Source organism: Drosophila miranda, assembly GCF_003369915.1.
Source record: "Drosophila miranda strain MSH22 chromosome Y unlocalized genomic scaffold, D.miranda_PacBio2.1 Contig_Y1_pilon, whole genome shotgun sequence".
NCBI lineage: Eukaryota > Metazoa > Arthropoda > Insecta > Diptera > Drosophilidae > Drosophila > Drosophila miranda.
Genome location: NW_022881603.1, coordinates 49,070,088 through 49,086,908, shown reverse-complemented (window position 1 = coordinate 49,086,908; position 16,821 = coordinate 49,070,088). Strand labels below are relative to the sequence as shown.

The window sequence follows — 16,821 nt, the reverse complement described above, 5'->3', positions numbered from 1 at the left end:
CAATCGGCCGACTAATTATTTCGAATTAAATAAAACTCGGCGCAGAAATAAAATTACGATATGTACTTTAATGCGTGACATCCAAATTGCAAGTGTGGCTTGCCTGCCCTTTACATTGCCGCTCCGATCGCTAAGCGCAGCTTCGCTCGGTAGACGTCGGTAGGCAGACGCAAAACGGAGATAGCGAAGAGCGAGCTTGCAAAGAGCGTTTAGCAGGGCAAGCAACCGCAAAGCTTTAACAAACAAATGAGTGAAGTAACAAACAAAATAAGCGGGTGAGGGCCAAGTAATAGGCGCTACTTGGCAAGCAGCTAATCGGCTGGGTTCTGCTCCGAACACTGATACTACGACTAAATCATCCAGATAACCAAAAACGCAATTTTTAGGTCTGGTGGGATTAGTTTGTCCATTAATCTGCACATCGTCTGTGGTGCGTTGCACAATCCAAAAGGCATGACGTTAAACTGATAAAGAGGCCGTCCCCGAATAGTAAAAGCCGTAATTGGCCGTGCTGCTGCAAAAGGTACAATTTGGTAATTATGTACGCTTTTGTGCAACGAAAATTTTACAAATGTGGTTGCTTTAAGCAAGCAGCAAAATTGCATTTTCGAAATATTCCGCCTGCAGCTGGCCCTGGACGTGCTTTGTATCCGTGGAGAACAGAGAAGCAAAGATAGAGGCCGTGTGGGGTTGGGTTGCTTCCGCCCCGCTGCGCCTAACGGCGAACAGAATGGGTGACCTTCCGGGCTCCACGGGCTGAGGAAGTGGCCCAGCTGCAGCCAGAAATGCAAGTGGAAATGCTAGTTCTGCAGGCAACACAGGCCTTGGTGTGGCCGGCACCACGGTCGTGGACCGTCCACCATCTCCGGCCCGCCTCTCGCACACATCCGAGAAGCATCCAAAGGTGACGCTGACCGAGCTCAACATGCTGCGGCGCCATCGCGAGCTGTGCGACGTTGTGCTCAATGTCGGTGGGCGCAAAATCTTCGCCCATCGGGTTATACTATCCGCCTATAGCTCTTACTTCTGTGCAATGTTCACGGGAGAGCTGGAGGAGTCACGCCAAACAGAGGTCACCATACGCGACATCGACGAGAACACCATGGAACTGCTCATCGACTTTTGCTACACGGCCCACATCATTGTCGAGGAGTCAAACGAGCAGACTCTGCTGCTAGCCGCCTGCCTGCTTCAGCTGGTGGAGATCGAGGAGTTCTTGCTGCTGCCCGTTGGCCAGCTGGTGGACATTATCTGCAGCGATAGAGCTTAACGTCCGCTCCGAGGAGCAGGTCTTCAATGCGGTCATGTCCTAGCTAAAGTACAATGTGGCCAAGAGGCGCCAGCATTTGGACCAGGTACTCCAACACGTCCGTCTGCCTCTACTCTCTCCAAAGTTCCTGGGCTCTGTGGGCTCCGATCTCCTGGTTCGCAGCGACGTGGCTTGCCGGGATCTAGTGTATGAGGCCAAGAACTATCTGCTACTGCCACAGGAGCGCCTTCTGATGCAGGGTCCACGCACCCGACCCCGCAAGACAACATGTCGCGGCGAGGTTCTGTTTGCAGTAGGAGGCTGGTGCTCCGGCGACGCAATTGCCTCAGTGGAGCGCTTCGATCCGCAGACCAACGACTGGAAAATGGTTGCACCCAAGAGCAAGCGACGCTGCGGTGTAGGCGTGGCCGTCCTCACCGATCTACTCTATGCTGTGGGTGGCCACGACGTTCAGAGTTACCTGAACAGCATCGGAGGAGCTGCCAGCACTCGCAAACCTCCGGCGGACGACAAATCTAACGGAATACACCATCGGCGTGAGCTGACCAACCTAAAAGGTACTACGACAATGCGAGGGCGTAGCTGGTTGGTACCGCAGATTTGTTCCAAAGTTCGTGATCCAGTCGATGTCGCTGCTGCTGTGGAAAGGGAAAGCATGGACGTAGATGCTCACGTGCAAAGCCGAAGAACCCATCGCCTTCGCCATTACCATTACCTCGGTCCGAGAACGGGAACACCATCCTACTGGTCTTCTTCGACATTTTCTCAAAGTGGGTAGAACTGGTGCCACTAAAGAAAGCAACAACAGCGAACATCGAACGAGCCTTCAGAGAACGAGGCGGCTTCGGCGTGCCAAAACTATTCGTCTGCGACAAAGGGACCCAGTTCACCAGCCGATCATTTAAAACATTCCCACGGATCGCAGGCGTTCACAGGAATTGTTCGAATTGTTCACAAGAAAACCGGACGGAAAGGGCCAATCGGACTGTGAAAACTATGCTCGCCCAGTCCGTCGACGACCACCAGAATACAAGGGACGAAATCCTACCCGAGATGACCCTAGCATTCAACTCAAGCGCTTCCGAGTCGACCGGATTTTGTCCCAGGTTCCTTCTACAAGGAAGGGAACATCGGCTCCCCGGCGCCCTATACGACGAAGTCACGCCCGGGAGAGGAAGCCACCAGCGAGGCTGAAAGAGGTATTCGCCATCGTACAGAACAAGATCCAAAGAGTCAGCCAAGAGCAAGGGAGACACTACAACCTCCGGCGGCGACATTGGCGCCCCGCCGTCGGATCATTGGTACTCCTAGCCAACACCACCTCTCGAACGCCGCCGAAGTCTTCGCTGCGAAACTGGCCCCCAAGTTCGACGGCCCCTACCAGGTCAAAAGCTTCCCGTCACCGAATTTCGCCAAGTTACACCATTGAGAAAGCCGGAAACAGAAAGTTGCGAATATATACGACCTGAGAAATTCCACGATCGCGAACTCCAAGAACAGACTGAACTACCAAAGCGCGCTGAGGCCAGCCAGAGAAGCAACGTAACACTCACTTGACGCTCCGACCACGCGCCCGCAAACTCTGCACAGGAAACACCACGCCAAACTACAACGGGCGACCCCGCCAAAGGGGAGGCCCCCAAATCGAAACAAGAAAAAGAAACCATGATGCAACACGGAAGGAAAGAAGGGGGAAAAAAGCTAGCTCCGCAAGCGTAGACCCCGATAGATGACTTAAATAGCCCTTGCACCGACCGTCAGCAATCCGTACGCCCTCACCAGAAGAATATAAATCCCCAGAGCCAACCAACAGCCCAAATCATAGGCACGCCATACGCTACCGCACCCACCGCCTCGCACCCCATGAACGTGTCCTCGTATCTCTCGTCGGGGAGAAAGGGAAGGGTGTAACGAACCTAAAAGGGTTCGCTACAACGCCTTTCCCAACATAGAATAATACATATCTTATTCGCCATACGTACTTCCTATCTCTAAGAACACCCGCTCCACATATAGCTACAAAGACACGCGCCCACTAATCATACCCGGTCACGCGGACTTCCCCTGACACGCGCCAACGCCAAAACTCGAGGAAGCAAAACGATCGCCGAAACAGCGAAATGCGAGCACTACGCGGAAGTGCACTTTCGATCACGCTGACGCGGCGACAAGAGGCGTATAAATAGACGCCGGCCAGAACCAGAAGACCACTTACGTGGAAACCTGCCACGAGCACAGACGATGTACCAAAAACTTACGGGGACAACCCGACCACGAGCCTAGACGCAGTGTAAATATAATAATCAGTGGTCAAGTGTTAAAACGAGGGGGGAACGTTGTGAGTTGCTGCGGACACCGCAACTCTACAGTTATACCCGATACTAAGTCAGTATGGCTCTCCTCCGGCAGACGCCGCTAATATTAAACGACACGACAAAGAGTGAGTGCGAGAGAGACAGAAAATCAGTTTGAGCGTGACGTCGGGCGCTGCGTAGCCACTGCAAATTGATTTGTTCCTTTTGGCTATAAAAATGATCTGATCTAATCCAGATTCAGCAATCTGATAGATATGGTCATTATCTATGATTCTGCGTTTTTAGTTTTCTCGAATCTGCAATATTGTGGATGCAACAGATTTTCGTCCTTTGTAGGGGGTCAAGAGGGTGGGGCGAAATTTTGACACAAAATGGTAAAGGTCCGATATCACAGGAGTGTGGATACCAAATTTGGTTGCTCTGGCTCTTATAGGTTCTGCGATCTTGGAACTCACATTTTGCAACTGGCAAAACCGACCATGAAACCTGTGTGTTAGAGAGAGTCAGAGCGAGAAAGAATGAAATTGTGGCTATAATAATTATACGATCTGGTTGAGATTTTACACTCTAGAAAATAGAGTCATCCTCTGCGATTCTGCGTTTTCTTTTTTGTTTTCAGTTTTCTTGTATCTTAGAAATTGTGGATGCCACAGATTTTCGCCCTTTGTGGGGCGGAAGTGGGCGGGGCAAAGTTTTGAAATATTCTTGTAGCAGTGACATATCACAGAAGTCTGGATCCAAAACATCGTTGCTCTAGCTCTTATAGTCTTTGAGCACTAGGCGCCGAAGGGGACGGACAGTCGGACAGACGGACGGACGGACAGACAGACAGGGCTCAATGGACTCGGCTATTGATGCTGATCAGGAATATATATACTTTATGGGGTCGGAAACGATTCCTTCTGGACGTTACACACATCCACTTTACCACAAATCTAATATACCCCAATACTCATTTTGAGTATCGGGTATAAAAAGTAATTGTTCGGAGCAGAACACAGCCGATTAGCTGCCTACCAAATAGCACCAAATTATTGGCCCTCAGCCGCTTATTATGTTTGTTACTAATGCCTACGTAACTCAAATGTTTGTTAAAGCTTTGCGCTTGCTTGCCCTGCTAAGCGTTCTCTGCACGCTCGCTCTTTGTCATCTCCGCTTTGTGTCGGCCTACCCACGTCTGCCGAGCGAAGCTGCGCTTAGCGATCGGAGCTGCAATGTAAAGGGAAGGCAAGGTACACTAGTTACACTTGTCACTGCTACAAAAATATTTCAAAACTTCGCCCCGCCCACTTCCACCCCCACAAAGGACAAAATCTGTGGCATCCACAATTTTAAAGATATGAGAAAACCAAAAACGTAGAATTGTAGAGAATGACCATATATTTAAGACTGCGGAATCTGAATTGGATCGTATTATTATTATAGCCAGCATCAAGAAAACAATTTCATTTTTTCTCGCCCTGTCTCTCTCTAACACACACGTAGCATAGGCGGCTTTGCTTAGAGTAAAACATTAGCGCCTAGATCTCAGAGACTACAAAAGCTAGAGCAACCAAATTTTGTATCCACACTCCTAATATATCGGACCGAGACGAGTTTGTTTCAAAATTTCGCTACACCCCCTTCCGCCCCCGCAAAGGACGAAAATCTGGGGATATTCAAAAATCTCAGAGACTATTAAGGCTAGAGTAACCAAATTTGGTATCCGCACTCCTGTTAGATCTAACTATAAAACGTGTATCTCAAAATTTCGCCCCACCCCCTTCCGCCCACACAAAGGACGAAAATCTGTTGCATCCACAATATTGCACATTCGAGAAAACTAAAAACGCAGAATCATAGATAATGACCATATCTATCAGATTGCTGAATCTGGACCAGATCAGATCATTTTTATAGCCAATAGGAACAAATCAATTTGCAGTGGCTACGCAGCGCCCGACGTCACGCTCAGACTGATTTTCTGTCTCTCTCGCACGCACTCTTTGTCGTGTCGTTTAATATTAGCGGCGTCTGCCGGAGGAGAGCCATACTGACTTAGTATCGGGTATAAACGTAGAGTTTCGGTGTCCGCAGCAACTCACAACGTTCCCCCTCGTTTTTCATTTACTGTTTTATGAAATCTTTCTACGTCAGATATTCCATTTTTGCTGGAAGTGATCTCTATTTTGACGTTTTCCGCATTCAGCCATGCTTGCAATGCTGTGCACATAAAAGCTGAATCTTTATCGGCTTTGATTTCAATTGGTTTGCCCATCTCGTTAAAAACTTTCATGATGGCTCTTTTTGCTTCTAACCAGTCACGACTTTTTACTTCTACAAGAGTGGCAAACTTCGAGTATACGTCAATACATGATAGGAACTGTTGGTTACCAACCTTATAGAAATCTATGACGTATTTCTCTCTGATGTTCAGTATTTCCGGTGTAGTTTCGAATGCCAACTTCGTATTTCTATGCTCTGTTTTGGCAATATTACAAGTAGGACTTCGTTTAAGATGTTTTGGATTAGTTTTTGATAATGCGGGTAATAGTATTTTCCTCTAAACCAATTGACGGTTTTCTCTATCCCTGGATGGAGTAAGCCTTTATGATTCTTTAATATGGTTTCTTTAAATTCAGCGTAATTCTGAATATCTAGGAGTTTCGTGCTTGATTTAATAGCTTTGGTTATATTGTTAGAATTAATGATTTCTAAATAGGCTTTTTGGAATGGAGGAAAATCTATTTCGTTATGGAAATATAATGCGCTCTTTTTGGTGCATAGATATTCCTTTATTATATCCTTCGAATATAATAGTTCGAGTGAATAGATTATTTCATGTTCATTTAGGGTTCTGCTAGCGTAGCAGATCGGTTTGTGTTCTTGTGACAAAACCGCTCCCAATGCTATGTTACTAGCGTCAGTTGTTACCGTGAACATTTTGTCAAAGTCTGGGAACGCAAGGATAGGGTCTGAGGTGATGAGTACTTTTAGTCTCTCAAATGCCTCGACGTACTTTTCTTCCTTGGGGTCTATGACAGCTCCTTTCTTTAGTTTGAGTGTCATGGGTTTTGCTATGTTTGCAAAATTAGGAATGAATTTCCTGTAGAACCCGCACAGACCTAAGAATGACTTTATTTGTTTAGTCGTTTCTGGTATTGGAAATTTGACAATGGCAGAGATTTTGCCTGGATTTGGTACTATTCCTTCAGTAGTGACTACATGACCTAGGAATTCAGTTTTCTTTTTCATGAATTCACATTTATCCATTTGTAGCTTCAAGTTGGCGTCTCTCAACTTTCCAAATACTCTCCTTAGTGACAACAAGTGTTCTTCCAATGAAGTGGAAAATATAATGATGTCATCTAAGTATACAAAGCAATCTTTGAAGATTAACTCTTCTAGCAGATTGTTCATACATCTTTGGAAGGTAGCTGGGGCAGGCCCAAAGGGCATACGAGTGAACTCGTAATGTCCATGCTTAGTGGAGAACGCAGTTTTGGGGATTGAGCTAGGTTCCATGGGTATTTGATGGAAACCTTTTGCTAAATCGATTGTCGTAAAATACTGACATTTACCTAGTTTGTCTAGGATTTCATCCATTCGTGGAGTTGGGAATTTGTCCTTAACTGTTATTTCATTTAGACTTAGAATTATTCCCTGCCTGATCATATCTTTGATTTGCTGGTTTACCTCCTGATCATGTATCTGGGCATATTTGTATGGTCGTCTGTAGACCGGGTCTTCATGTTGAGTTTTGATCTCGTGCTTGATTGTACTTGTGAAAGTCAAATTGTCACCTTCTCTGTACTGCACATCCTTAAACTCATATAAGACCTTCTTTAACTCTTCCCTCTCTTCGTCGTTTAAGTGTTCCAATCTTAATTGATTACATTCCCTTAATTCACTGTCTAGAGCGGAAGCGAAGTATTGATCTCCCTCTGGAGATGGGTCAAGGCACTTAGGTGCGATCTTCTCTTCTTTTGTAGAGGGATCAGTGCACTTCTGTGCGGTCTTGCCGGCTTCAATAGCTTCTCCACTCTGAATGATTGGGTACGACCTAGCTCCTAGTGTTACAGTGTCATTTCTGTAATCGATGACGGCTTTACTTGCCATCAAGTATTCTCTTCCTAATAAAATATCATAATTTTCGGAAAAGTTATGTATGTAGAACTTTTGTTCGGACGGACATGTTTTGTTCGCATTCCTCATTATACTCTTAGTTAAACGGACAGGTCCATTGATGGTATGGACCGTAAGGTTATCGTCTTTTATCTCGGAATCTGTATAATTTTCTTTCATGATGTTGATCGATGATCCCGAGTCAGCGATACACCTTAATATTATTTAATTAATGGTAATGTTTATATAGGGTCCTCCTCGGTTTCTTCCGAGGCGGCTTGATGAAAATTTACGTCCATCTTCGTTTGGCCACTCTGGCTCTCCCTCCCTCTTTTAGTAGGTTGGTTGGGTCCACTCCCACTAGCTTGGTTTTGAGATATTTGCTGATTGAATGGATTCTGAGCCCTACCTTGATTCAAGGAATTTTTGAACTCATTGTATAATCCAGGATTTTGGGAATTTTGATTTTGATTTGTTCGATTAGTCTGGCCTGTTCCAGATGAACTCTGAGTTTGATTGTGATAGTTAGTAGTATTATAATTTGGATAATAGTTTCCAACATTCTTTCGATTTGATTGAGACGATTTCGATTGATCTTTATTTGTACCTGAATCTGTTGTACTAGCTTCGTACAATCCTTCTTCTTGTGCTGCCTTCTTAAGATTAGACAATGTGGTAATATCTTTTCTTGCTAAGGTCATGAACATTCTGTCAGGAAGTTTTCGAGTAATGACATCTTTAATTGTGTTGTTCAAAGCGTTTTTATAAATGACATTATTTTCTGGTATGTTTTCTAAGTTTAGCTTATTGTTTATTAATAATGCTTTTATCTCTAATTCTTCTATAAACTTACGAAGACTGCCGTTGAATCTGGTGGTGTATAGTTGTCGTAAGAGTTCTTCATATGGTGTGTGATTTTTGAACTCGTTGATCAGCGCCGTCTTCAGTTCGAGCCACGTGTTGGGTTGTATCATTTGCGATATGCGTTGTGACTCTCCTGACAGTTGGATCTCGGTCGCTCCAAATAGGATCCTTTGTTGGCGAAGATCTTCAGTTGGATATAATCCGCATACATATTCGATTCGTTTGATAAATGAGCTTAGCTGTCCAGATGAACCGTCATAGGCAGGTATTTGTCTGATCGACAGCAGTGCCTGGTTCAAGTGGATTTCGCTCAATGATAGTGGTGGTAACGCCATGTTGTTGGTGTTGATTGGGTTTTGTTTTGTTTTCAGTAGTTTTTAACTTTATTTTGGTTCACTTGTAAGTTTTTTGATTTTGTATTTAGTGTTTCACTGTTCTTGGTGGATCACTATCTCCGCTTACTTCAGTTCACTTAATTTTAGTTTTGCAAATCGTATGTGCTCGTAACACATAGGTTCTTTGGCGGATTTCACAATTTTATTAACGATTCCGGGATTACGTGATCACAGTAATTAGAAATTACACAAGCTGACCATTACCGAAATATAGGAGTTAATTTTAAACGAAATCCTACCGACTGCGCCAGTTAAATATCCGCAACTCGAAATTTAGTTTTTAAAAAAGATTTTATTTTTAGTACTTAATTTCTTTATGTCACAAGATTGGTTGAATTCCCCGACTTAACTTTACCTCTGCTTGTCTCAAACGGAACTGATCTCTCTGCTGCTGGCTAGTTTCCATGAGCCCTTCTCTTGGAACTCCCGACTCTGGCTTCGGGCGTTGCTTTCCTCGGCTGCATCTTCGTGTCGGTGGCGTACGGGCCTGGATCGATATTTGGGGATGCGTCGGCTTTGATGAAAGGCATCCACTGCTGGCGATCGGTGTTGCATTCCATGACGGAGCTAGGAATGTGATACTCCTTGGTTTTACGTCTAGCTTTGATTGGTCCTCATGAGTGGCGTGATTCTGAAGAATCGATTTCACGAGAGTGGCGTGATTCTAATGTTGATGAAACAATGTGGTCCATTGTTTATATTATGGGGGGCCCTAGCTTGGAGTATGGGAAGAAACAGTTATTGATTCTTGAGTGGGGTCCTGTTACTTGTGTGGATGGGGTGGATGAATTGTACATAAACATAATGTGTATGGGATGTGGGGAATTATGGATATGTCAGTATATGTATGTCCAGCCGACTGGGACCAGGGGGAGAGGAGACGCTGAAGATGGGCAGATGGGGAATCCGTACTTATCTTGGAAATTGGGAATTATCCACCGGTGCTTGCTGGGGTGGACTTCACCTTTTATTCAGGCGAAGATCCGGCTCAAAACACCAATGTTTGTTGGTGGGCGGATCGAGGGCTCAATTATCCAACGACTATTCCAGTTTCACTCCTAGCAGTCGTCACAGAAAGGAAAAGCAGGTGGGTTTCGTTGTATATTTATGTAAAGGACAGTGTATCAAGCAGTTAGCACTATCCCATCTAAATTAACATTTATTAATCTTACATTTATATACATATATATGGGTCGTATTTGTGGGTATTCACGCGGTATGTCGGCCGGTTGAAGCAGAGGTGAAAACATAACTAACTAACCCTTTGATCTATGCTTTATGCTGCGGTGAACGCAAATTATATGCTATGAAGTAGGACGGGGTGACAGGATATAAGAAGTTCCATTCATCAACAAATTTTTGGTGGTGGCGATTGTCATTCCTATAATCACTTTTCTGCAACGCGGACAGTAGGATCCAGTTTAGACACCCTTTCATGTTACCCCTTAGTCGCCAAAGACACGTGTGGACCGTATCCTGCTTGGCCTCTATCTCCAGGGCTCGCTTTTCACTATCTATTATAGCAAAATTGTACCCGAATATTACTCCGATTGAGCAGCGCACCTGCACACTCAGGGCGCAGAGTAGCTTCATCGCTGGCCCATCGCCGCTGGCGAGAACGCGCACAGTGACACTCCGAATATGTGCAGCCAATATGCGGTCAATGTACTTGACATTGGCGGTAGACAGTAGCACCACATCAAGGCATACTTTTTGCCTGGTCAATCAATTTACCCACGCGATTCATCCGACAGTCGTCGCACACGACCCTGCTTGCCTTGTGCCAACCGTTAAATAAGACGACTTGACCGGTATCCGGCATCCCGTAGGTTTTCTGCCAGACAGCGAGGTCGCTCTGGTAGCGACGCACCACACGCCTGGACCAGAAGGCAGTCCAGTGGTACATAAACCTGTGGAGGTTGCCGTATATTATTTGAAAGTATTTGCAAAATCTACTTCCGAGCTTATCAAATGCGGAAATAACAGAAAGAATTTGAAAGCAAGTTTACCAAGGCGGTAGAGCATGATAGCATCAGAGGACTGCAGACGCTTATAGAACTGTCAGGAATCATGTCAGTGCCCAAGAGGACTTGCATTCCTCTACTGATTAACTTACCAACAACAGAAATATCCAAAATAATTTTGCCATCGCCTAAGAGTGTTCCAGACGCCTGTGCAACAGCCGGGGATTATGTCAGTAGCTTTAAAGAATCTTCATTCAACTACTGCTCAACTTACCAAATCAGAAAAAAGGGAAGGAACATTTTAAGCCAACTCAGTAGGCGTTCAAAAAGTATCGAAAATCGCATAAAGCTGTGGAGGATACCGTCAATGAGTCAACAGGAATTCGCTACCTCGAATGCTTAATATACCAATTGTGCAAATACGCGTAAGAATCGGACAAGATTTGTTTAGCCATATTGCCTGCAACCCAGCAAGGAAAACAGTCGATTTTTTGGGAGCAAGCCTCATAGAAAATTGAAATTTTGTACATGTATAATCTGTACTAGAATGACACACATGACATTTACATGTATAATCTGTACTAGAATGACACACATGAAATTTACGAGTAGGTGCTCATGACTGAATCAATGATATGCTTTTTGTACTGCTCCTCCGCATAACGAAACTGGGAAACAAAGAAAACAAATACTCCCAGTGCATACTTTTTATTGTGAACGGCGTTCTCAATTTTAGCTACTAGCGAAAGCAGTTCTGTCTCTTCCCTTTGGTATAGGCATGCTGGTTGGTTCACAACAGTCCCTCTACCTCATTCCTGATGACAGTAACCGATTGGAGTCTGCGCTGATATAGCAGATGGAGGAAGAATCCAGGCAACTAGATGAATGAGTATGAAATGCAGGTCATGACCTTTGGAGCCAAATGTTCGCCGACCTTGTTTAATACGTGAAAAATATAAATGCCATTATGATTTGGTGCATTGTTTTTCATCCGAAGAAACGGCTGTGAGAGTTATGAAGGAGATAGTTGACATTCACAAAAAGGATGATTCGAATTGAGAAAGTTTGTGTCACATTCGAAATTCTTCAACAACGTTTTTGGTAACGAACAAGTAGCAAGCCCCATAACTCTTGATAGGGATTGTGAGGAACCGCGGTTCCCACAGGCCGAATTCGGCCGAAGCACAGCCGGATAAGGCTGAGGAACGGCCGGATAAGGCTGATGGCTGGCCGGATAAGGGGAACGTTAGTCCGGATACCCGCGGATATCCGGATGCGGCGAAGGGGCCAAGGGCCCCCAGAGAGGAGAAGTGTCCCGCTCTCGGAGAGGAAGATACGCGAGAGGCAGAGGAGACGGCGGGATCGGGCCGGCAGTGGTCCGATGCATGACCAAATAAGGTCATGGGAACACGCCGCCGGCCTGGTCCCGTTACGAATGCTGTGGAAACCAGAAGACGGCAATGGAAGTTACCGACGCCGAGCCGGGGTCCCGTTAAGGCGGGGCTATAAAAGGAGGCTGCGGCGACGGAGCGGGATCTTTCGCAGATGAGTGGTCGTGCGCGCACATTGAACCCCGCTAAAACGTAGAAGTGATACCCGGTACGGTTCGAAGAGTGTAGTGAAGTGCATACAGAAGCAGAGAAACAGGCCCCGCCTGCCCCCAGAGTGAGTCTAAGTTAAGTGGTGATCCACATCCACCGGCGGAATCTAGGAGGGGAGTGCGAGACGTAGAGTGCGGATTTGAGTGGCGGGCCAAAGCGATCGCTGAGGTCAACTTGCCCCAATCAATAGCATCAACGCTGTCACACTAAGCTGTCACGCTAGCTAAGAACCATTGTCATATCTAGAACTGAGTCCTAATATAACGCCGTACAAATAAAACATAATTAGATTACCGAAGAGAAAGGCTTTATTATTTGTCGTTGGGGGCAACAATAAAAATACGTTGCATCGAATCTGCTGACCGCTGAGCGAGCCCAGCGAACTCAAGCGGCCTAAAAAGTAGGTCCGTTACAACTGGCGCCCAACGACGAATAGTAAAACAAAGGGAGGAGAGATATAGACGTGGGGATGGGAAAGGGACAATGGATCCACCGGTTGAAAAAGGAGGAGCTTGTTCAATGCGGACACGGCTTCGGCGTGCGGCTGGAGGGCACATTGGACGAGATGAGAAGAACGTTCAAGGAGTGAATGAGGTATGACCTGATTGAGGTATGGGAGTGTCGGGCGGACAGGTCCTCGCCGACACCCCGTGCGGACGACAAACAGGCCGCGTACGAACACCTGGCACCCCCACCCAGCGTAGCCGCGGCGGCGCTGTGGAGGTCCCCGGTCGAAATACAACGAGAATTGAGTCTGTCAGTGCCGGTACCGGAACGCTCGCAGACAGGGACGCCTAGCAGGTCCCGCCACTCAGGGAGGGATCGAAGCCGAGAGGACGAAAGAGGGAGGACCGAACCAGCCACCGTACGGCCGGCGCACCTGGACTACGCCAGAGTGGCGAAACAGGTGAGAGAGTGGTCGTTCCGTTTCGACGGGACGACGAAGCCTCTCGAGTTCTTGGAGCAGGTCGAGTGGTCCGCCGAGACGTACGGTCTGGATCCTGATCTAATCCCAAGGGCGATGCCAGAGCTGCTAAAGGGGCGGGCGCTGATATGGTTTGTGGCGAGCAACCGACAGTGGAGAACGTGGAAAGACTTCTCGACCAGCTTCCAGGCTTACTTTCTGCCGCGGGGATACTTTGAGAAGTTGCTGCAGGAAGTGCCCTTCAAAGAATATATGGTGGAAATGCAGACACTTATGCGACCCCTGAAATGTCCCCAGGAAGAGCAAACGGAGCTGATCCGGGAGAATAGCATGCCAGATCTGAGAGCGTATATGAGGCCACACAGGTGGAGGGATCTCGACACCATGATGGAATTGGCAGACGAGTTCGAGGCGTTGGAAAGGGAGCGCCTAGAGTTCCAACGAGAGAATCCAACCGTTAAAGCACGAGAGGAGGGGAGAGCGCGTGTGCCTATGCCGAAACCGACAAACGGCAATATCGAGAATGGATATGTCAAGAATCCGGCCCTGGCATGCCGGAGGCGTGGGAGCGCGGATCATTGGAGCCGGGAGTGCAACGCCCGACCCCTCACCTATTGCTGGAGATGCGGAAAAGTGGGCATCTCGGCGTGGCAGTGCTGCCGGAAGACGGGAAACGCCCTGCGACCCACGCCGCGGAGGGCCGTGCCAGGGTCGCAAGAAACTGTCCCTCAAGCCTAGTCGGCAGGCTGACTAGCGAAGAAGAGCAGTTATCCGCAGTAGTAAAGGTCGCGGGCATGGAGCTGCAAGCCACAGTGGATACAGGAGCTACCAGCAGTTTCGTGAGCCGCGAGCTGGCGGACCGACTAAAGGGTGAAGGCCGGGAGGTGGCGGCAAGGAAAAGGGTGAGGTTGGCGGATGGCCATAGCCAGGAGATCACGTGCCAGATCGAAACATAAGTATGCTTTGGGAACAAGGAGATCCCAATGGTATTACTCGTATTGCCGGGTGTGACAGATGAGTTAGTTTTAGGATGGGATTTCCTCCGTGCGGTCGGGGCAGTGGTGACCTGTGCAGGGCACAGGGTGGTGATCCCTGCCCAAGATCGGGAAAGAGGAGATCAGGAAGAAAGACTGTCCGTGGCGAAGGCCGAAGCTGGGGACACGGCTCCAGAGTCCAACAAGAAAACGGAAACGACCCTAGGAGTGGCCGCCAGAGAGGTGTCCGCGGGCATGAGGCAGGATGAGGGGCGAGGGAAGGAATTCCTAGCCCGAGAATTGAAGGCGTTTTCCAAAATCGAGGGGGTGTCTAATATGGCGGTGCTTACAATCCCCATGAGTAATCCGCAACCGATTAAGCAAAGATACTACCCGAAGAACCCCAAAATGCAGGCCGAGATTAACCAGAAAGTGGACGAACTATTAAAAATGGGATGCATAGAGCCGTCAAGGAGCCCCTACAGGTCGCCAATAGTGATGGTGAAGAAGAAGAATGGCAAGTGGAGACTGTGCGTGGACTTTCGTCAAGTAAACGCGAAATCGATAAAGGACGGATCAACTGCGGGAGGCAAGATTCATCAGTAGCCTGGATCTGAAGGATGGATATTGGCAGATCTCCCTGGCAGAGAGCAGCCGGCCGATCACGGCGTTCACGGTGCCCGGAAAGGGGTTATACCAATGGAAGGTGATGCCGTTTGGGTTACACTCCGCGTCGACCACATTTCAACGGGCGCTAGACCAAGTGATCGGGCCAGAAATGATGCCGCACGCGTTCGGGTACCAGGATGACATAGTGGTCATGGGGCGAACGGAGGAAGAACAACGAAGAAACCTGAAAGAGGTGTTTCGACGGCTGCGCGCCAACCGCTGCAGAGAAGGGCGCATGGAGGCAGCAGCGAAGGGCGGAGCCGGACGTAGGAACCAAAAAGCCTCTGACCCTACGCGACAGATTCGCGGCGGTGAAGCGGAGGTTCCTGCAGGCGACACCGGAGGAAAAACGAAGAATCCACCGGGTGCTGGAGGCGGCGCTGGCGATGAGGCGTCGGAAGCGGGAACGGAAGGATGCCCTGCGACGACAGGCGGAAGAGGGCACCTGCAGGAAAGAGTCCGGCGAGGAGAGCGGCGAGGCGCCGCCACCCCCACCATTCCGGGTGGTGCTGCCGCCGATACAGCCCCAGGCCGAAGAGCCGGAGGCCAATGGGGCGCAAACCCAGGCCACGGATGCCGAGTCCGAGTGGCAGCGGCGGCTGCAGCAGGCCGAGGAGGAGGAAATGTGGCAGCCAACGCCACAGTCCGAGGACGACGAGGGCCCAGCGCGGCATGAACAGCAGGCCGAGGAGGTAGAGCTCTGGCAGCGCCGTGCACCTGGGCAGCAGCATCAGCAGCAGCAGTGGCAGCGCCAAGGGCAGCAGCATCAGCAGCAGCAGTGGCAGCAGCATCAGCAACAACAGTGGCAGCAGCAACAGCAGTGGAGAGGACCCGAGGAGGCAGTGATGGGCCCGGACCGCCGTGCGACAGGGGATGGTGTGGCACCACCAAACCCTGCACATCACGTGGGCCTCGGGGCCCGCGCCATGTGAAGCCCAGCCAGAGGCCTGCGCTCGGGTATGGGAGGAGCCTCCCCGAGGCAGCAACAGCAGGGACCCGCGGAGGAGGGACCCCGGACCCGCCCCCACGACCGGGACGGCAGAGGCCAGGGCGGCGGCGGCAGAGCCAACCGAGACGGCAGCGACCGAGACGCTGGCTGCGGAGACAGAGATGGCCGAGGCGGCGGCGGCCGAAACAGCGGCGTGGCCCACACCGGTGAGGTCAACGGCGGCCGAGCGCCCGGCCCTGAAGCGGCAGGCCTCGTGCGCCGAGCCCCGGGCAGGACAGTAGCGGCCGGCCCTGCAGGAATGGCCAGCGGCGGTGACCCGCGCGCAAGCCCAAATCCGGCTCGTGGGGAAGAGGGTTAAGAAGCTGGTCAGCGAGCGGGGAACCCGATACCGCATCGCGATGTCGGCCACGCGCACGGAGGTGTTCCGGGAATAGTAAAAAAAAAAACAAAAAACAGGCAAGTAAGAAAAAAAGGAACGAAAAGGAAAATCAGATGAAAAGAAACTGAATAAACGCCCAGAGAGGGGCGAAAAGAAAAAGGAACTAAATACTTAATTGTGGAAAAAAGGGGGGGCGAGGAGGATCGCCTCAAGAAAAGGAACCGACCGTCGGCCCAGAAATCCGGACCGAGGGTGGAACCAAAGGGCAGCAAGGGCTGCCGGCGTAGCAAAAAAAAGGAAAGGAAGCGCTAGAAAGAGGTCGAATAAAAACGGGATAATATTCAATACTTACCAGAGGCCATTCATAAAACCATGATGCGGAAATGAAGTACGCACACGCCGGCACGGAATA

General features: G+C 48.8%; 1 long non-coding RNA gene and 1 pseudogene across 1 annotated transcript; one reads left to right on the top strand and one right to left on the bottom strand.

Moving 5' to 3' along the window:
* The first annotated feature begins 730 nt into the window (after window positions 1-730).
* LOC117191717 lies at window positions 731-1,757 on the top strand (annotated as a pseudogene).
* Window positions 1,758-10,146: 8,389 nt separating this feature from the next.
* On the bottom strand, window positions 10,147-11,618 carry LOC117191022. The gene is made up of 4 exons (XR_004473915.1): window positions 11,321-11,618; window positions 11,187-11,261; window positions 11,065-11,119; window positions 10,147-10,858 (listed from the first exon to the last, which is right to left on the bottom strand). It is a non-coding gene; the product is annotated as an uncharacterized LOC117191022 (long non-coding RNA).
* Window positions 11,619-16,821: the final 5,203 nt, after the last annotated feature.